The sequence below is a fragment of the Pongo pygmaeus genome, chromosome 4 (genome assembly GCF_028885625.2).
Source record: "Pongo pygmaeus isolate AG05252 chromosome 4, NHGRI_mPonPyg2-v2.0_pri, whole genome shotgun sequence".
Taxonomy (NCBI): domain Eukaryota; kingdom Metazoa; phylum Chordata; class Mammalia; order Primates; family Hominidae; genus Pongo; species Pongo pygmaeus.
The window spans coordinates 9,618,907-9,640,570 of NC_072377.2; the positions used below are offsets into that span (position 1 = coordinate 9,618,907).

The window sequence follows — 21,664 nt, forward strand, 5'->3', positions numbered from 1 at the left end:
GGGTTTAAGTCACTAAATTATGGGAAAATTTTCTGTATAGCAATAGATCTCCAGAACAAACGAGTTTACCGATTTAATGCATTTTCTTTTGGGAAGAGGGAAAAAGATAAGAGAACTACATTGTTTGCTCACATTCCCAGGTAGAACAGTTTCACCTGGGAGCCAGGAGTCTCTAGATTTCAGGAGAACCTGGCTCCAGAGACCAGGCAGGCCTTTAGGGATAGCTGGTTCCTAGGTCATGGTAATTTTATTTGTAGGACTTGGTAGTTATGAGAAATCCATAGAGCTAGGCAGAAGAGCTGCCTTTTCTATTCTGAGCCCATGGTAGCACTGTATCCAGATGGTTCTGGTTATGACCGCAAGTCACTCCTTCCAGTTTTGTTTTCTGTTTTTTTTATTATTATACTTTAGGTTTTATGGTACATGTGCGCAATGTGCAGGTTAGTTACATATGTATACATGTGCCATGCTGGTGCACTGCACCCACTAACTCATCATCTAGCATTAGGTATATCTTCCAATGCTATCTCTCCCCCCTCCCCCCACCCCACAACAGTCCCCGAAGTGTGATGTTCCCCTTACTGTGTCCATGTGTTCTCATTGTTCAATTCCCACCTATGAGTGAGAATATTCAGTGTTTGGTTTTTTGTTCTCAAGAACAAAAAAAACTCCTTCCAGTTTTGAAAGCACAACCAGCTGTCAGCTCCATCAAGGTCTGAGGAACTGCCACCCACCCGTGGCCGTGTGCTCTAGGGATGGTGGCCAAGCCTCGGGTGAAAGGGCTACCCACCGGCACCTGCCAGCTTTGCCTCTCACCATTTCCGCCCTGCGTGGCTGAAGCAGAAGCCCCCACAGCCTCCTCCCCAGCTGCCAGGCTTCTCAGCACCTTTCCTAGATGTCAGGATCCTACTTGGCCAGCCCTCATGGGCAGCCTGCCCCTGTGGGAAGCCGAGAGCATGACCTGCCCTGCCTGGACACCCACCAGCTGCACAGCTCCTCGCAGTAGCTTCCGGGTATGGGACTGTGGCCTTTATGTCGTGCTGAGCTAGAGCTGAAATTACTACTAATATATTTCAATTAAAATAAAACATGTAATCTTCATATTCCAGGAATATTTCAGACATTGACCTATAGGCCTCTGCCAGTGAACAGTATTAAGACATCTACTAAACTGGGGCCAGAATTTTTTTTCCTTCACATTATAAACTAGTAACATGCTTTCAAATAGCGGACTCCTCCTAGTATTTAAACCCTGATAAAATCCCATGGGTATATGAAAGTAAATATGAACTTAGCTTCCTATTGTTCATTCATTCTACTTGAAGCTCCTCAAGAAGAGGGTGGGGGTAGGAAGTGTGGAATAAAAATCCTTTTTGGCAACCTGAGCTTTTACCACATTTTCTCTCCATACTTAGAAGACCTAGATCCTCCCTTCTTTCATCCTCCATTGTATCATTGGGCCTGTAGCCCTAGGCATAGTTCCCTGAAACCCAAGTACCATCAGATCCGAAAGGTGTCACATGGAAATAGCCTCAATACCTGGTGTTCGACAAGGCTCAGCAGCCAGCGCAGGCTCTGAAGAGCGGGCAAAGGCAAGGCGGAGGCTGGGAAGCCCCAGGGAGGTGTGCGCGCCGCGTTAGGACGGACATTTGTGCATAACTCTTTTGCTGCTCTGGCTCTCTGCCTCCTCTGGCCATGTTAGATGCGACCATTTCCACAGATATGTTCCACAACCAAAGCCGGCAACTGTTTGCTGTGTTGAGTTATACCATGGAGGGACAGATCATGTGTTAAAAAGAAAAAAAATGTGCTTACACATGATTGCTGGTGATGACAGCTGAGTTCAGAGATTTCCATCTTGTATGATATTCACATTTTTATAGGTAGTCTTTTGAGATTGCACATAATTTGATGGATAATTACAGCATAAATACATTTATCCAAATTAAACATCCAAAAAGAAACTACATACATAATTGATAAACTCTTCCAGTCTTAACCAACACACTGACCAAATAAATAATAAAATGTTCTTTTTTTTAACTTTAAAGTTATTTGCCAAAATATATCCCCAAACCAGGTGCTTCTCTTTCAGGTTTACATAAAAGGACAAAAGGAAGAAAACAGAATAGAAGTTAATTATTCTGGTTCACAAGCCCTTATGTAAGGAGAAATGATTAATTGATTGCATTTGCCCACATCTTGAGAAATGCAAATAGTCTTTGGTATTCTGACCACTCAACTCAGACCTCAGCAGCACTCAGGATGCATCTATAGTGGGCAGTAGAAGTGAGGAGAGATCCTTCTCCAGAGCTCAGAGGCTAATCAAGGAATCTTGACTTGCACAATGGAATCACCTGGAAAAGGAGCTTTCCAGGAAACCCCAACTCCTATGCCAAGGAGTTACGAAATCGGAGGGAGAGAGGTGAGAATGTGCCGCCAGTCAGCAGCAAAGCCTCCTCATAAGTGAGTTATAAGCAGCTTCGTTACCTGACTGCTCTAGCTCCAAGTACCCTCTTCACATCTTGAGGCTCTTCCATTCCCAGAAAGGTCAGCCTCCTCTTCCTTATCCTGACTGCAAAGTGTTTTCAACACTGGAAAAGGTCATCTTGCAATGAAGATGAATAATGTGGGTTTTGTCCCTAAAAAACTCCAGGAAGCATCTTGCGTGGGAGTCTTCGTGAGACCTCGAGCACATCAGATATCAAGGTCTCTGCATCAAGCACTCTGACCAGAAACAGCTCCCAGAGCAAGGTCCTAGAGAGGTGGCCAGCTCCAAACTTCTCTATGATCCTGAAAAGGAAGACTGTAAATAGTTCTATCTTTTCTTTGGCACTCTTGAGGCCATTTCTGGTCTTCAGGCCACCTACATTCGTAGGGAACTATATCTGCAGACACCATATCCTGGCTTTGTGTGTTTTGACGGATGTGGCTGTGTACCCTGAGCTGGAGGGTCCTCTCAGAGCCCTGGGCAAGTACCAACAGTGTATCCGTGCCAGATGGGCATGGACCTCTGAAGCTCCCTTCAGCCCCAGCAAGTGAGGAAGCTGCATCAGGGCATGCAGACACACAGTACTGTTTGTGTCATTCACTGTCCCACACCCCACTCTTCCTCCCTCCTGCTGTCACTGTAATTCTGCCCTGAGGTTCCTAGGAAAGCCTCATGGTTTGATTGAATTGAACCTGCAGCATTGGTTCAGGTCCTTGAGGCACGCTGGCAAAAAATGGTATCCGTGCCAGGACAAGGGACACCCAACTGGAAAACAGACACAGAGAGAGCAAAAACCATCTCTAGCCTCTACACACTGTCTTCCCAGGGCAGAGCCTAGGGTCTGTCCCAGAGAAAGTTTCTAGTAAATATCCTGCTTCGTAGACCAAATGCTACCATTTACCCTAGTATCGTTGCTGGAGCAAGACACACTAAAAGCAAACAAGTGATCTAAGTTATAATGGGACCCCATCATAAGCCCCTCTCTAAGAAGATAATAGATGACCATCTCTCTATGAAGTTTAGAAAAAGACCTACCTGTGGACAAAGAGATAAATTGGAAAACCTCAATTGTGTCTTCCAGGTTCTAGAAATCTATGGAATGTTTTTATCAACGTGGAGGCAGTCAATATTCAATGAATAAGGCACAATAATTTACCAAATCCATATCCCTTTCTTTGACTGAAATCTATCCTATCTGCCACATCAGTTTAGGACAACAGAAAGTGTTTGTCAGAATAAAGATATTAAACATCCCCCCCATCCTTTATCAACTACAGATTACTTTACAGGTGAACAAAAAACCTTGGGGAAAAACGGTAATCAATGAACATTTTTTTTTTTTTTTGAGACAGAGTCTCACTCTGTCGCCCAGGCTGGAGTACAATGGTGTGATCTCAGCTCACTGCAACCTCCATTTCCTGGGTTCAAGCATTTCTCCTGCCTCAGCCTCCCAAGTAGCTGGGATTACAGGTGCCTGCAACCATGCCGTTAATTTTTTTTTTTTTTTTTTTTTTTGTATTTTTAGTAGAGACGGGGTTTTGCCATGTTGGCCAGCCTGGTCTCAAACTCCTGACCTCAGGCGGTTCACCCACCTCGGCCTCCCAAAGTGCTGGGATTACAGGCGTGAGCCACTGTGCCCAACCTGCATGTGTATTTAATAAGAAGGCATTTCTCTAGACATGGGGAAATGTAAATATAATTCTTTCAAAGAGAAATGGTCATTTGTCTCTCTGATGATTAGGGACAAGTGTTATCACAGATCTTTTCACAGAGGGCAACTGTATCTTCCTTTTATTTTCCACAGATAAAAGGCTGCCATGATAGCCAAGCCCTTTCTCCACCAGGCTTCTCCTTTGACACTTTTTTCATGTAAACAAAAGAGAAGAGTGAGGGGGAAAAACCTCAGCTGTTCTCGTTTATGCTCCCTGCCAATACAATAAATATGTCCTTGATAGGTATTAACGGTCCTTACCACCAAGAGACTGTCATCTTCTAATAGCCTGCAACTGCTCCCAATTTCATGCAGTGCTCACTTTGTCAAGCACCTAATTCCAAAGCCTCCGACCCCCATGCTCACAAATAGAGGTTATTCTTTTGTTTTCTCCAAAGAATGAAGCATCGTTTGACCAAAGCCATCAATCCTAGTGTTAGATTTAGGTTGGCAATTGAAAGATGTTGAACATGCCAGTTCGTCTGAGCTCATGATACTGTGGTGTCCAAGATACCATCACTAATTTTGGATCATTGGAAATATTCCACCACAGGATACATTTGAACTTGTTAAAAATAGCCCAGCTACCCCTCTGAACATTTCAACTTACTGTGGCATCAACAGAGACGTGCTCCTAGTTAAAATATTGGCTTGCTCCTCTGGAATGCAGGAAAGGAGTCAAATTTCATGATACGGAATTTTCGAGGTTGTCCATAAGATTTTTAAAATAGACCTTTCACTTTAGTGTAAAAGGTTACATACATAGTAAAAGATTGTAAATATAGAATTTAATGTCTTTTCTCCAAGTATAAACAGACCATATTGTATATTTTAGGTATAAAATATTCATCTAAAATATTCAGTATGAAACAATTGATACTATTTTCAGAATACTCCCTGTGCCTCCACTCTACTTAAATATAGAGCATTTAATTAAGTAAATCCAATTAATCATGTGAAAGTTAATGTGGGAAAAGGAAACAGCTAATAAACTCTCAATGGCTCAGAGAAGCAAAGCATTTCAAACATGCAGACTTTACAAGTTTCCTATGTGCCTCTAATTACGTCTTTATACAAATTCCTTTAGCCTTCTACCAATTCTGAAAAGTCTAAGGCCAAATTCTTTTCTATAAATATATCTACAAAAATTTTTTCTTCCCACACATAGGAAAGACACAAAAGATCGAGTGAGCTGGAACCCGTGGCCCCCTTCCTCATGGGTTTTTAAAACATCTGACATAAACTGCAACATATTTGGGCCACTGCAATTATCAAGCAAAACAGCAAACCAGCAGAAGTCAAAGTCAACCCCAACAGCCGTGTTGAAAAAGATACACCAGCATTCACCTGAAGAGGAACGAAGATAAAAGCGAGTGACCCTATAAAATTTCAAGAAAGCAGCCTTCCCTAACCTGCTTTTGATTTGTGTTCATAGGTTTAGCCCTGTAGGCTTAATTAAACCCAGTAGCCAACTCTGTCTCACTTAAAAGTGCAATTAAAGAAGAATCCACAAAGGCCACTGGGCCCTGAGGGCCTCCCACATGAGGCCCCACTATGAGCAATTCACTAATTGCGCCCTTTGTCCCCCGACTCTTAATAATGACGCTGCCACACCCCCAGTCAAGATGCTTATTCTCCCCACTTAGGGCCAGCTCCAAAAACCTCAAGGCAGGAAGTGTGGGCCCAAAAGCCTGTTCTGCAGAGAACATACACTTTTAATTAAACAACAACAAATTAAAAGCTCATTGAAAAACACTTAGCAACAAATCCAAAACTGCACTAAAGTCCGTGTGTTACCACCACTAATTAAAAGGAATCTTGATTACAGATCACTGGGTGTGATCTTGTAGCCAGGACTTATTAAGGGCCATGATGGAGCCCACTCTGAGGGGCAGGCCAGCCAGCGTTGCATCCCCATGGAACATCGTGGTACCAGAAAGCGGTCCCGATCCAGACCCCAAGAGAGACTTCTTGGACCTCGTGCGAGAAAGAATTCAAGGCGAGTCCATAAAGTGAAGGCAAGTTTATTAAAAGCAAAGAAATAAAAGAATGGCTACTCCGCAGGCACAGCAGTGGCAGTGGCACAGGCAGCAAGGGGCGGGGGTTGTTTAGAATTTTATTTGGGGTTTACATTGGGCAAGTCGGTCTTCTTCTCTAGCCATAGTCCAAGTCCAAGTTCAAAACATTGATTTGCTTCGGCCTACCTCAATAGACAATTCCTCAATAGATACTCTCTTTAAAAATGTCTTTCAGGATTTCAATGGACAGGGCACATGACCACAGTGAAGCCTGACTCTTGTCCTGACTTGTGTATGACTTCAGGACCTAAAGTCCAAGCACCTACACTGACTCCTTGAAGTTCTAGAGAGCGACCTGACTGCATAAAGTCGGATCAGGGCTGAATGAGGTGTGAGCCCCAGGAAAGCCCTTCTGCTCTTCCCACCTCCCAGCTTCATCCTGAAGATCCTCGCTGTGAATCCTTAACGGCTTTCCTCTGCAGCAAGACAAACCTCAGGGAGCTGGAAACTCCGCAGGTGGGCCTGGAAAAACTGTTGAAAGTTAAATAACATTCGCAGCCGTAAGCTTTCCAGTGAATGAATCTTTGCGACTCTTACTTGCCAGCTTGCAGTTTCCTGAATGATTTCTTTTCGCAAGCTGGTGATAGAACCTAGGAATTCCATCACTGCTGGCAGACGGAAAGTAAATTTGGCTCCAGGCCTGACTTTCGGAGTCAGCGTGGAAAGCTGCAACAGCCAAGATGTGCTGCCTGGACGCGCTGAGATGCTCTCTCTATATGGGGCCCCTCCTTCCCAACTCTCACCTCCACTCTCCCAACCCACCTATGACCGCTGCACAATTGACATTCAGTGTGACATTCTTAGGTGAAGAAAGCTTTAGAAAAAAATAGTAGTTTAAAGTATGCATTGTTTAAAAAAAATGTAGGGGAGGAGTGGATCGGCAGAGTGGGAATACTTTCAACTCAACCACCTGGGTTGGGTTCAGGTCTTCCCACTTGCTCAGCACCACCTTTGAGGAGTAAGGAGGCGAAAGAAGTGAGAGTGATTCAAAGGTGGAGAAGAGGGGGGCCTTTAAGAAGTATAGCCTGGAAACTCCAGATTTTTCCCACCAGGAACCAGGAATGAAGAAGGGAGGGAATCTCTGCAGCCCTGCGGCAAGCCAGGAGAGAGTTACCCCACAGGCAGATGCTGGATCTTCCCAAGCTCAAGAGCACCGTCCAATGTGACGCAGACATCGGGATGTAACTGAATAGCCATACATGCCTGTCATACTCAGAACTGACTTAGATGTGGTCCTGTCTATATGTGCCAACATGAAACCACCCAGGAACAAGACTATGAGAAAAAGGACACGTGCTCCTGCTCCTGTCATAGCAGCAGCAGCTTGAATCCCACAGCAAAGTGGCCAGATGCTTAGAGACACCTGATAATATCAGACACAGGGCACAAAACTTGGTGCACCCACTTTTACATGGGTTTGGGGGAGGACGGTTTGGCTCAAAACTTTCTGGTGAACAAAGAGCATAATAATTACAATTATTTTGGTTTAGCAGAGAAATTAACCAGAGGAGGACAATGATAAGGAGGGGGAAAAGGAAAATTCCTCTGATAGATGGGGAAAAAGTCACCAGAGGGTATCTGAAGAGCAGCCCTATGCAAAAAGACAGGAGGCCAGGCGCAGTGGCAGATGCCTGTAATCCCAGCATTTTGGGAGGCCAAGGTGGGTGGATCACTTCAGCTCAGGAGTTTGAGACCAGCCTGACCAACATGGTGAAACCCTGTCTCTACTAAAAATACAAAAATTAGCTGGGCATGGTGGTGCATGCTTATATTCCCAGCTACTTGGGAGGCTGAGGCAGGAAAATCACTTGAACCCAGGAGGCAGAGGTTACAGTGAGCCGAGATCACACCACTGCACTTCAGCCTGGACAACAGAATGAGACTCCGTCTCAAAAAAAAAAAAAAAAACAAAAAACAAGACAGGAAACTGCAGTCCAGGATTCCCCTTTCCAGTTTAGATCATCCAGACACCCTGTCCTGGACAAAGGCTCAATAATATCTGGACAATGGATCCCTGCTCTGTAAAACACCATTTTTCTTTTCTATTTACAGCCTGGAAATATTAAACTTACATAAAATGTCTATCTTTAACTCCTAGGCTCAAGCTTCAATGAAGCTTCTCTTCACTGACACACTGGCAAAAATATTCTGATTTTAAACTTCAGAACAGTGACAGGAGGACAGGAGGTGCCGCAGACACAAGGCATTGGACATGGGCACCCTGCCAGGCTGTGAAGTGAACATTCGAGGCCCTTCCCTAGCTTCTAGCCTGTCAGAATAAAGTTAAAATCCCATACATCTTAGAGTGTCCCAAATCAATATTAGAGGCTAACATTTGGATGCTTTTCAAAAAAGATAATGGTTAGAAAAAGTAGAAATCATAAAAAAAAGGTCTAATACATTTTATCCACTTAGGACAATGCCTTCACATAATTCTGTACATAACACTATGAGCTGCTTTAATTATGATCAACTGAAGCTACCGGAACCAATACAAATCTATGATTAAAGGAGATTTTAAAATAAGAGAAAATTACCTTGCTTTCTTAATCCTTCTGTTTCAAAACTAAATACCTGCCCTGGTAACACAGACATTTTTCCAATCTTGTAACCAGCCAGTCTGTTTAACTGAATGGCTAATTAGTTATCCTTGAAATCTAGAGAACATTAGCTTATTGAAAATGAAAGAAAACAAAACCAAACCACAAAAAGTACCTACCTAAACAGTATTTTATTGACTAACTGAAACCATCAAAAGTGGTATGAAAGATAAAAATGTCACACACCCCATTGCCATCTAATCAGCAGAAGGAAATATTAGTGTATCCTCATAAATAACTCCTTACCACTCACGAAGGTTAATAATTTAGGATTGGTAATAGAAAAACATGGTTGTTCTGTAAATGTTACCCTTAATTTGCTTGTAAGCTAGGCTTCATGTTTGGGAAGAGGCAAGTTCAAAGTGAGCTGGTCAGAAATGACCCTGGCAAAAGGTCAATAAAGCTATTGCACTAGGACTTAAAACCCTGTTGATCTCCATTTTTGTGAACAAGTAACTAGAAATACTGAAGAAATTACACACTATGAAAATGCTTGCCTGAAGCATCACAGGGCTGGATAAAAAAATACTCTATTACCGGTGGAGAAATGCATATGAATGCTAAAGGCCAGCTAGCCTGGACCACAACCCGAAAGCCATGCTGGGTGTATCTGGACCATGGACCACCTGTGCCAAAGTAAACACTCCCATGGAAAGCCAGTATGTGGCAACCAACTTGTGTGGGGAAAGCAAGGTGCCCACAAGAGAGCTGAGGAAGCCTGTGGCAGGAGGCAGAGAGGATTTTAATACGCTAAACAGATGGAAGGTGCAGTAAACAAGGTGGGAGAGCTAAAGACACTCACTTCTACCCAGAGAAAACAGTGGAAGAGCACGGAAATGAGAGGCAATTTGTATGTATCTCTACCCAAAACCTATATTCAGTATTGCATTTTAACTGCAAAACGTGCCAAAGCAGAACGGAAAGAGCTAGAAGCAATTCTTTGATTCTTCTCTTTCTAAGAGCCGGGCAGGGGGAGGTGCACCGGGTGGGAAACACTCACCTTTAAGTACTCAGGCTCTGGGCATTTAAAACTCTGCATTCTGCCACTGGGTCTGGCTGTTAGAAGTTACCTGCCTCTCCAGCTGAAGCGAAGGCCTTGCTAAGAAAGTGTATAAGGACACAGAAGCAGGCATCATGTGAGCTTCTCCCCCATCAAAGGACAGCAACCTCGTTTGTTGAGCAGAATGATGCTAGGAGTCCCAGACTCTGCGGCTCTAATGAGACCACGAGATTCTGTTGTCAAAGATGTTCCCCCTGAGCTATGCCCATGAAACAATAAAATTGGCAGAGAAGTATACTCTAAGCAATGACTGGGAATTGGGGTGTACCCAACATTCAGCGGTGAGGCTGGCTGATGAGTTTAACTGATTTAATCTGGTTATGTTGTCTCATCTGGAAACAACCTAAGTTTGCTTGTTTTCATAATAGAGATCACAGCTCAGATAGACTTCCCAGGAAGAAAGTGCTTCAGTATCAAAGAAATGTGCTCATCCGAGCACCCACTGGCCCTCGCGCTAAGCTTTGTACAAGTAATGGAAACACAGAATACATTTCCCAGTAGACGCAGCAGGACTCGTATTTAGGCCACTGGCAGTTTAATTTACTCTAATTTTAGAGATGATGTCCAGAAGTTTCTTTTTAAAAAAGTTTTATTGAGGTATATGTTACATGCCATAAAATGCACTCATTGTAAGTGTACAATTTAATGATTTTTAGTACATGTACAGAGTTGTATGACAATCTCCACAATCCGGCTTCTTACCATTTCCATCACCCCAAAAAGGCCTGGGCTGCCCATCTGCAGTCATGTCCAGTTCCCACTGCTAGCCCGAGACAACCACTAACCTGCCTGCCATCTTTATGGGTTTGCCTTTTCTGGGCATCTCTATAAATGGAAATACATGGTGTGTGGTCTTCAGTGACTGGCTTCCTTCACTTGGCGCAAGGTTTTGAGGTTCACACATATTGCAGCATATATCAAGAGTTCATTTGTTTTATTGCTGAATAGTAGCCCATTGTAGGGATAGGCCACATTTTGTTTACCTATTCTTCTGTTTCAACTTATTAAATCTATAAATCCAACTACATGACTACGCTTACTAGCCTGATCTCAGAAATATAATAAAAAACCTGCCATATTTTAAAAATATTCTAGGATGTCTAAAATCTCTGTAATGTGTAAACGTATGTAATAAGGATACAATATGTTCCCTGGAATTTGTGTGCTTGGAGGGGAGGGTGCTGTTTTAAATGAGAACATCCCTGAATTTCAATTTTTCTATGTTTTAATACAGGTTAAGTATCCCTTACCCAAAATGCCTGGGACCAGAAGTATTTCAGATTTGGGATTTTCTCAGATTTTGGAATATTTGCATTATATATATTAGCATGTTTAGGGTCATGTTGGTGCTCAGAAGGTTTCAGATTTTGAAGCATTGTGGAATTGGGATTTTTTTATTAGGAATATTCAATCTGTACACAGAAATTATATTTATGCTAATCTCCAAGTCATGCAAGGTCATCAATTCATTTAATAAGCACTGACTTACTGTGCAATTTGTTGTGTATTAGGAACTAGGAAATACGCAGTCCCTCTCCCACCCCTCCGCCTGCCAGTTTACAAAGACATTTGTATTTCAAGACTGTGCTAATAAATCAGTTTGGAGGCATTTATAACATTTTTCTCTAAATAAAGAATATAAGTAGTTTTAGAGTCCATGGTTAGCCCCCAAAAGTCTTGTTTAAGCCTTAGTCCTTTCTCTCAATATACTCTATTGCAGTCTATACTATATACATAGTATCTAAGGGCATTTTTTGATTCAGTCACTCACCCAAGATGGCCCAAGAGCCTCCTGCGTGCCAGGCACTGTTCTAGGCACCGTTGGCAACACAGCTATGAACAGAACAGTCTCACTGGTCTCCTAAGCTGACATTCTGTATCAGTGAAAGACTTAGAAAAAAAAAAAAAAGAAATAAAGGCAGTGTGTGGAGTTCTGCAAAATGATATGGAGAGAAGGCCAGGTGTGGTGGCTCACGCCTGTAATTCCAGCACTTTGGGAGGCCGAGGCGGGTGGATCACGAGGTCAGGAGATCGAGACCATCCAGGCCAACATGGTGAAACCCCGTCTCTACTAAAAATACAAAAACCAAATTAGCTGGGCGTGGTGGCGGGCACCTGCAGTCACAGCTGCTCAGGAGGATGAGGCATAAGAATTGCTTAAACCTAGGAAGCAGAGGTTGCAGTGAGCCAAGATCGCGCCACTGCACCCCAGCCAGGGTGACAGAGCAAGATTCTGTCTCAAAAAAAGAAAAAAAGAAAAGAAAATCAGTAGTTTTACAACAAACCTAAATCTCAGTCCTGTAAAAGGAGTCACAGAAGCCAGTTGTGATTCTAAAATCCATTTGTTTACAGGATGCCCAACCATAAATGTCCCTGGCCTCTGACGCGTTCTCTTTCCACAGCAGGTTTGGGGGCACTGGCAGGAGTCAGCTGCCTTGGTAGCTGGCTCAGAACAGCTTTGGGGGCCTTCTGCAAGATGTGTCACATCTCCGGTTTTGTTTTGTTTTGTTTTTACAGAAAGAAAACCTCTTTGTGTGGAATTTGATTCGAAGTCAGTTTGTGAGGAATGCCATCTCTGCTGTGATTCAGGAGAATAGAAGTTTCGGTTTTATGATATTGCAGACAGATCACAGGAAACTGCTTAGCAAATTTTTTCTTAGTTGCTTTCCTTGACTCTGTTTTTCTTTCCATGAGTACATCATACATCCTTGCCAAACATTGGGTGCATTTGAACTGATTGAAAGAGGCTCGATTTTCTGTGAACAATTTGTCCTTGTGTTATCCTGATTGTCACTCGCCTATAACTTATTTCACATCTCAACAAATACAGTATTATTTCACCAACAGAGTTGGCTTCTGATAGAATCACTCTATTGGTTATTTATCATCCATATCTGTAATTGAATTACCTATTGCAGTAGTGTGATTTACTCTCAATTGTACATAAAAATGTAACATAAAATAACATTTTTCCAGTGTATACTTCCTCATTATTCTACATGAACCCTAGTTTAGCCAATTCTACAGAAATACAGTGACAAATAATGAGTGAAAGATGGGAAGATAAAAGATTAGTGGGCTCATGACCTTTCAATAATAAAAGAAATTCATCCTCTAAAAAAATTATTCTCTTTTAAAATAGTTTTTTTTTCCCGAAGTGTTAATCAGGAAACCAATTCTAGGAAACCAATAAGGAAAAAAATAGTTTAAAAATAGAATGATTTTATTTTTTCCAAATGCAGCAATACTATGTCAGTACATTTTAAAATGTAGGAAAGGGAAATAAAGTGTGCTTGTCTTTGCTCTTGTCAAACAACCATTAATCTTGGACCAAAAAAGAAGGAGAAGAAAGAAGATGACAACAGCAATTCCTTTGGGAAAATTTTCTGTTTTCTTGAGCCCGCTGTTGTGTTACTCCTATTTTAAATTTCACGCACAAGGTGAAATATGACTTGTCTTTGAAGTTGCCTGGCTTCAAAATACTCTGTGAAATGGACAGCCTGGTTTCCTTAGCTATACAACCTTTTAGATGGCAAAGATGTGTCAATACTAGTATGTTGAAATAAATTACCTATTATCCAATACCTTCTCTTGGATCATGTTTTCATTTGTTTTGTTCTATTTGGCTTCAATTTTGAATCAAAGCAAGTTTTGAGCAGGCTCACTTATATTGAAAAGTTTATGTATATTCTAGCTTACTTTAATTTTGCTTTTCCTTCTTTTCTCCCTATCAGAAATTGATTTTGTATATCTGGATAACCAATTCTTAAAAAATTCATCTGAAAAATATGCTATATATTTACCAAGCGTACCCATATCTGTTTCCCCAAAGTGCTTCCCAGCAGCCACATCTCACCTGCTGAATTTATCCCCAAGTTGCTCCCAATCTATACAGGAATTGGAAACAGGAGATTGCCCCCTATCATTTCTGCAGGGAAGCAGGGTGATAAAAACCTAATTTTCAACCAAACTTCTGCATCTCAATTTTAAAAGGTTGCTGAGAACATACGTGAAATTATCTATGTTGTCAACTGTACTCAAGACAACTGAAAGTACTTACAGACGCTCATTTTATGATTCAAGAAAACAGTTAACTTTCTTGATATAAATTTGCAGGTAGATGCAGGTGAGCAGAAATATACAAGGTTTCACTTTAGACACTTTTTACTTAGTTGTAACTCAATTTGTTAGACACCATAATTTACATTTTAAACATTATTTAACACATAAAAACTTGTCACCTTGGTATAATTATACCCCAAGCAATTTGTCTGGGTAACTATAGCAACAATTGCAGAAACATTTTTAAATACAAAATTGGTATAATTTTAGAATCAAGAATTATGGAGGATTTATTGCAGGATGTAGGGCTGCTGTACTCAAATAGTTGTACATATACTACTATAAAAATGGATTCCTTGACTGGGATATGTTATAAACTCATTTGTTCTATCTTGCACACCATCTGCTTTGTAGCTCAAACCTCTTCCTTGGGATGAGTTTTTGATGTTAGTTAACTCTAGAGTTCATGATCACTTGTCTACATAATGCAATGCCTTTATATTTTTGGCTGGACATTTAGTAAAGGTTTTCTGCTCCTCCTCCACATCTTCCTGTATCAAAAGCAAAGACTCAATTTCAATGACTATATGACCAAAAATAAAATCATTTGAAACTCTTAAAACTAATCACCAAGTTAAGTAAAACTGTGTCACGATTCAGATAGGCAGCTCTCTCTAACATCAGGAGTATCTGACATCGTCCCCAAAGAGCTGGCATCTGTTATTTTGGGCCACTAGCACACAGCACAGAGAAAGCCTTGTTGGTTGTAACATTTGTCCTTTAGCAAGAGGCTAACATGACTCGAACTAAATTTCTTACTGCAAATCCATGGATGGGGCTTCAGAAGGCCCATGACTCTAAAATTTATGCAGAAGTTTCTATAAATGTGCTTGTATTTATTTCGGTCTCGTGGTCAATAAGTTTTAACAGCCTCTGAGCCGTAAGTTTCTACGTTTCATTCTCCCAAGACACATGATGAAATCATTTTAAAGGGAAACAGCAGTGAAGAACACAGGTTTATTTTTACCAAATTCTGAATGTCTCAAAAATTTCCTTTGGACAGAGACAAGCTTTACCACACAGGAGGCCAAAGCTTTACTCGCAGCAGGGATCTCGCAGCTGTTTGACATTATAACAACCAAATGAGTTAGTGCAATTCACAAAAGACATAAAATGATTAGCATCATCTGTCTTCTCCCTGTTAATAAAAGTACATATTGGCTAAAAGCACATAGAAATAGATGTCAGTTTGTCAGCCCCACACTTCAGTGAGTATACAGATGCTTAGTGTGACTGCACGGAGCAACGTGGATGGGCAAGCTTCTATCTCCAAAGTTTTTACAAGAAAGAAACTCAAGGAAAAAAAATCTGTGTTTCAAGTGAACCAAACAATTACACTTAGGGCTGTATTTTTCATGAAAAACAAACATAGAAAAAGAAATCTTTTGAAGGGGAAAAAATCCATGTTTCTTTTGGTGTAAATACAGGCACAGACAAGAAAATTATTTCAGTTATACATAATGGTATTACCTGCTTTAACTGAAGTTGTGTAAAGTCATGATAAACATTACACTCTCTAAAATAATGAAACTGGCATTAATTAGCAACAAATTCAGCAATCCTAATTAGGTATTGAAAAATCTTTCTTATTAAAGTCTGGTTTTGTGTTTCTGTCTCCTTATGAACAGACTACCTGTATAATTAATAACATATCTGCTGATTCCAAACTCAGCCATTATGACAGAGCTCTTCTCGGTAAGCTAGACGTAAAACTTGTCTTTCTTCAAAACAAACCAGAACAATCATTTGTGACTCCTGATATGTTAACTAAAGGACCCCTAAAAAGCAGAACGGCATTAAACAAAGCTCACGTTATCTTCCCTGAATTTCGATTTCTTTCTGAGTAAATGTAACAGTCACAAGGAAGACAGATGCCCAGACAAGGAAGACTTTACAACGATCTTTTTCTCTGGAAGAGACCTTTCTAGTTAGAGCACTTATGTCTGGCCACCACCATTCCTGTCCCCTCTCCTAGCAAGGCTGACAGCTCTCTATAGCCACCAGATCAGCTCCCCCAACCCGCGGTCCCCAAAATGAAATTATTGCAAGATCTGCCTGGTTCTGCTGGTTGTTGCCTGGGACTCCCGCCCACTCGCCCAGGCCCCAGCAACTGCCTGTGGCTCCTCGTCCTCCGAGCGCTCGCTCGCAGCGCCCCCTGCCGGGAATCCCGAGGACGCCGCAGGCGCAGGAAAGTTAAATCCCAACTCCGGCCGCGGCATCCAGGTACAAAGCAAGCAAAGGGCGAGGAGGTGAACGCGCTTCCCGCCAAAGCCCGGAGAACCGGGATGTGACCGCGCCAAGCCAGGCACCGGCCGCCGCGGGGAGCGAGCCGGAGGAATCACTCCTCCACGACCGTTCCCACGCACACCTTGGGAGAAACCATTCCCTCTGGAGCCCGATCTGCCCGAAACCCTGGGGCCCGAAACCCTGAGCCACGGTGTGCAAAATCCGTGGAGCAGCGGAGTGATGCCTGGGGAAAGGGGCTCGCCTAGCTGCAGCCCACCTGGCTGGTGGTTCCCCAGGCCTCTGCATCCCCGCCTTAGTGTCTTTCATTAACCAAGGCGCTTGGCGGAGTTGAGCCCAAGTCCCATTGCCTCCCGGTTCCCCTGTAAGGAAAGCAGGAAAACCTGCCCAAGCCGGTGGGGCTGCGAGGTGGCCGCTCCCGGACCGCCAAGTCTCGACCTCCGTGTCCCCTGCCCCTGGCTCCCGGCAGTGCGAGCCTGGAGGCGCGCCGGGCGCCGGCACAGACCAGTGTGCGCACCTTTCCGGGTGTTGGGCAGGGGTCCTGTCTCGCCCACCGCGACACTCCGGCTCCTTACCTCTCCATGCTCAGACCTCGGCACAGGCGGGTACGTACACAAACTTCCAGCCCGTGCACTAGCTCAACTGTGGGCGCCCCCGGACTGACGGTGGTCCTAATCCTGTACACGCAACCCCCGCCCAGGTGCCTGCTGATGGATCCCACCCGAGATCGGCACCACCCACCAGCCGACCGCTGCAGTCCCCGGGTCCCGGCCAGCGGCGCGGCGCGGCGCGGTCAGGGGCTCCTGCCAAGGCCACGCAGGGATCGGGCGGGGGTCGCTCACCAGGTGCGGGGCGCGCTGGCGCCAGTCATCCAGCGCCTGGGGGCCAGAGCGGCTCCGAGGATCCTCTTCAGCACCTGGCTAGGGAAGTGGAGGCAGCAGCTGCAGCCGCCCCCTGCCACTTCCCCAGAGCCGCCCCCTACTCGCTGAGCTCCAGAATGAGGGCACCCGCTCGGGGGCCACGAGCACAGTCCCCGAGCGCGCGGCCAACCGGTGGGTGGGCAGGTTCGCGCCCAGCAGAGACGACCCGCGAGGTGGCAAAGTTGGGTGTCCGAACCAGCTCCGCGGGGCAGTCGTGGGTGGGAGAAGGGAGCGTCCCGGGATGAGCGACACTGGCCGAGCCGCCCCTGCAAAGGGAAGGTGGAGGGCCGGGGCTGCAGCGGGCCAGGGGCCGCGGCTGGCCTGGGGCTGCGAAGCCCACCCGCGGCGGGAAAGCAGCGCTCGGGAGCGGGCGCAGCGAGAGCAGCCGCCGCCGGCGCCGCCTTCCCAGCGAGTAGATCCGCGCGGGGCGAGCGGGCGCGGAGAGCGCGGGGCGGAGAGTGCTGGGCGGGGAGCGGGGGACCGCCTGGGCCCACCCCCGCCCCGCCCCTGCCCCGCCCCCGCCGCCGCGCCTCCTCCTCCTCCTCCTCCTCCTCCCTGCCTGGGTGAAACTCGAGCGCCCCACCCGCGCCTGACCTCCCCGAGCCCCTCCCCGAGCCCCTCCCCGGGCCCCGCCCCTTCCCGGTACAGGACCCCCACCTTCGCTCCTGGGAGCCCCGCTGCACCCCAGGAGTTCCATTCCAGGCTCCCTAGTGCGAGTGCGGCCGAGCGCTGACTTTTGGGGGCTCCCTCCTCCGTCTCACTGAGTCCCTCTGCGGCTCCCCCGCCGGCTGTCCCGGCTCAGACGTGGCTGCACCCCGGAGGGGGGCGCCGGCCGAGACCTGAGACGTGGCGCTCCCGCTCTGCCGGCCTCGGCTTCAGGTACGTGCGCTTCCCTCGGCTAAATCTGGCCCGGGGGATGGGGGGCAGGGGCCGTCTGGTCCTCCGGAACTCGAACTTTGTGATTTTGTTCTTTCTGTGTGACACCCTCATCCGTTCTGAGGGGGAAACTCCTTAAAGAAGAAGAGAGAGTCAGTCGTTGCGGGTTCTTGGAGGAGCACTTTGGGTGTGAGCCTCCCGGCTAGTTCGGGTCGATTTCAGCAGGATTAAGTCAAGGAAATGAACAAATCTGACGAATCAGGGAGGCAGGTGAAGGGGTCCCCAGGTAGCCACGCTGAGCGTTAACAGAGAAGTCCCGTATGGTCAAAGTCATTCGTCCAATTTTGGGCCAGTTATTCTTTGTTGCACTTTTGCAGGATCTTTGGGCCTTACTAAGTACTCAGGTGAAAAGTTTATAATTGGGAAGCAAGTGAAGTACCTTTGAAGACGTGTATAATTGGATACTTTGTTGCAGTTCTTCAGCTTCTGAAGGAGGCGGTGGGGGGGAGAGGGAGGGGGTCAGCCTCTCGAAAAGAGCAAATGGTAAAGTTATAGGAATATAAGGCATAAAACTTGGGTTCAGAGTCCTGACTGGCCTTGAGTGGCCCTTTCCCACTGGATGGGGGTGCGGGCCAGTATCTCTGGGCTCTTTTTTCTCCGTCTGCACCTCAGAGGGAGGCTTGAAGGTCCCTTGCATAAGGAAATGCGTGAATTGCCCCCTCCTAACCGCAGTGAGGTAGGGGCCCCCGCAAGGACCCATGTTCACACCAGCGCCCTTCCAGCCAGTGGTGGGGTATGAATGGGCCTCGCTGGTCCTGGGCATGGTCCGGTGCATCCATAAGGGTTCCATTGAGCTCATCCATAAAACAAAGAAGCTATTGCAGGCTGCAGGGTGTCATAGCTCGCACAGTAGCCATGCAGACCTAAGAGGACAATGGAAATACAAATTGCCATCGATGTGTCTTTATTTTCTAGAACTTTTTTTTAAATAAAAGAATTAAGTGAAAGCAATTCCAAAGGTTTCTATGAAAGCCCAGCCCATCCCCAAATGCCCAGTCTCTGGCACGGCTGATCTGGCTGTCTTGGGTACTCAGACCTTACTGGGATTTCCTTTAAGACCTCTGGGAGGAAGTGTCAGTAGCTGGGCAGGCCTCCTTGGCAAGCATTCCTCCCTGGGTTGTTGCGGGGGCTCCCGGCCTGCTGTGTGGCAGCTGCAGTCTCCTGGGGACCTGAAGGAAAAGCTTAACCGTTCTCCCTTCCCTTGCTTGGCACTTAGGGCACTAGTTCCATTCCAGACATTCCGATTCTCTTGCCTACGTGGCACAGAGGCCTAGGAGCCTCCCTGGGAGGAAGAGGCAGGCCAAGGTCTTGCCTGGCTGCTTCTAGGGGGGAAGATGTAGGGAGGAAGCTGCCTTATGCTTGGATCTGCAGCCTTTGCCTGGACCTGTGGAGCCTACGTGGCCAGGGTGAGGGAGACAGAAATTAGAACCCAATGTATTCAGCTAATCCTCTTCTTGCCTCTGAACATTGCCGTTAACACTTGAAAAGAAAAAAAAAAAGGCAAAAAACTCTTGGCATATAGAGCTAAGCAGTGGGAAGAAGATAGCTTTCTAAGCCATAACCCCATAGGTCTGATAACATAACATTCAACTGGATAAATTATGTAATTTTATATGCATGTAGGGGGGAGTTGAATTCAGTTTTGCTGTTTACAGGCTGCACCAATGCATTGTTAAAAGATGTATATTTTGGTGATAATTAATTACAAAATAATTGCTAATAAGCAGGTAAATAAACCAAATTATAATTTAGAGTGCATCCTTTGTTTAAAGTGAAATGGATCTAAATTGAGGATATAATTTTGAGTTTTAACCTGGGGAAAGTTCTTTAACTTTTCTGAGCTACAGTCTCTTCACCTGGAGCTTAGACACACCAGCCTGGCAGGGGTATGTCAGCTGTCTGCTTGAAAGGAGAAAGACAGTAATCTGTGAAATACTCACCGAGCACCCAACATATAAGCAGGCTCTTCATAAACAAAGTCATTTTGAAGTATCCACAAGTATTTCTTTTTTCCAAACAAAATTTCTTTGTTTTTTGTGTGCTTTGCTTTGCAAAGGTCTTGCTTGCTAGAAAGCTATCTGCATTAAGCTGCTTCTCATCACATTATAAAACTAAGGATGATCATTTTTAAACAAACAAAAAAAAATTTAGTTCTCTTCTTTTCAAAATAAAATATAGCTTTCCCTAAACTGTTTTAGTTGAGCCGTGCACACAATGTGAAAGAATGAAGAAACCAACAAAACACTTGGTGAAAATGATGAATTCTGGGGCACTGATTCATGTGACTTGAAAAACGCCATCCATTTCCTGATTCACCTCAATTCTGTTCGGAACTATGAAAGACCGTTTATGTTTCTGCACTAATTTACCAATTTTGTCTTGTCTTTACTTCCCTCCCTAGTGCTTGAATTTCAGCCACATCCCTAAGCTGCCATCTCAGACCAGAGGAAGAGGGAGGGGGGCTTTCTGGAAAGAACATCACCTGGAAGAAATCAGGACATAACTGTGGGCCATGAGTGACCTTCAAAGGAAAGCCGGGTATCTGTGGTTTTTAAGATGTGGTAAGATTGTATTAAAATTATAGAAAAAGCCTCAATCCAGAAATCGTGGCCTTTTGACATTTACATCATAACTGGATTTTTCTACCAATGAGATGTATTACAATCATCCTCCATGAGTGTTCTTTTTACCCGTGTTTTCATTCTTTTAGATCCATAACATTTAAAAACTGAAGAAATGAAAAGATCATCTGATCAGTCCCATCAGTCTTTTTCCTAATGCTAAACATTGGTACAAAGATGTGAAATTTGATGTCTCACTAAGATTGCCTAGTGCTGCTTTATTGCTCACCTACTTCAAAGTATTGGGAAAACATGATTATGGGTACAGGTGATGCTCTGTTGCCCCCAAACAGGTTTCTTTTGTCAGGTTCTTTTGATGGATTAGGAATCTACAAGTGGGGAGATTTTAGGGAAATTGCCCCTCCACTTGGATTTCACCAAAACGTCTTTAGGGTTCTCTTACCCCAAGAAACACGCATTCCTCTTTAGTGTGGCAGCCCACTCTATTGGCAAAGTTAAGCAGACCAGTTTTATTTAAAGAGAGCCACCCAGAAACTTAGACAGAAAATACTTGAGACACAGATGAGAATGAGCACAAATGTGCATAGCAAGTGCAGTTTCCTGGCCCTTAAACTGAAGGGCCAGGTCAGTCTGCTCCTCCAGGCACAGCCTGGGACCCCATCATGTGCCCCACTCTGCAGTCTGAGCTTCCACTCAAGTCCTCCAGGGCCTGCCTAACATACATAAACAAGACCCAATGTCAGAGTCTGCCTCTGCCCGTGTCTGGTCAAAGGGTTGCACTTTGCCACTGCTACATGTTCCCAGAGGTTGGCACAGCGTGACCTGGACCTCTCCTAATCCAGGCAAACTCTGCTCATCTTTGAGCTCTCTGGAACCCGTTTCTCAAGGGAGACCACATTCTCCCATCTCACAGCCACGTT

The 21,664-nt window shown here is 44.8% G+C and overlaps 1 protein-coding gene and 1 non-coding gene across 5 annotated transcripts in view; one reads left to right on the top strand and one right to left on the bottom strand.

Annotated features, from left to right (window-relative positions):
* The window catches only part of SEMA5A (semaphorin 5A), a 516,751-nt gene extending 499,062 nt beyond the window's left edge, over positions 1-17,689 (bottom strand). Inside the window, exon 1 of one of the 4 annotated variants that reach the window (XM_054488673.2) lies at positions 17,149-17,689. The gene's annotated coding sequence lies outside the window, so the exon portion shown is untranslated. Of the gene's footprint in view, positions 1-16,881 lie in introns of all 4 variants that reach the window. The other 3 variants (XM_063664657.1, XM_063664656.1, XM_063664658.1) reach the window with 3 other exon arrangements.
* Positions 17,690-20,409: 2,720 nt separating this feature from the next.
* Positions 20,410-20,479, top strand: LOC129037728 (small nucleolar RNA SNORD123). The gene has a single exon (XR_008502951.1). It is a non-coding gene; the product is annotated as a small nucleolar RNA SNORD123 (small nucleolar RNA).
* Positions 20,480-21,664: the final 1,185 nt, after the last annotated feature.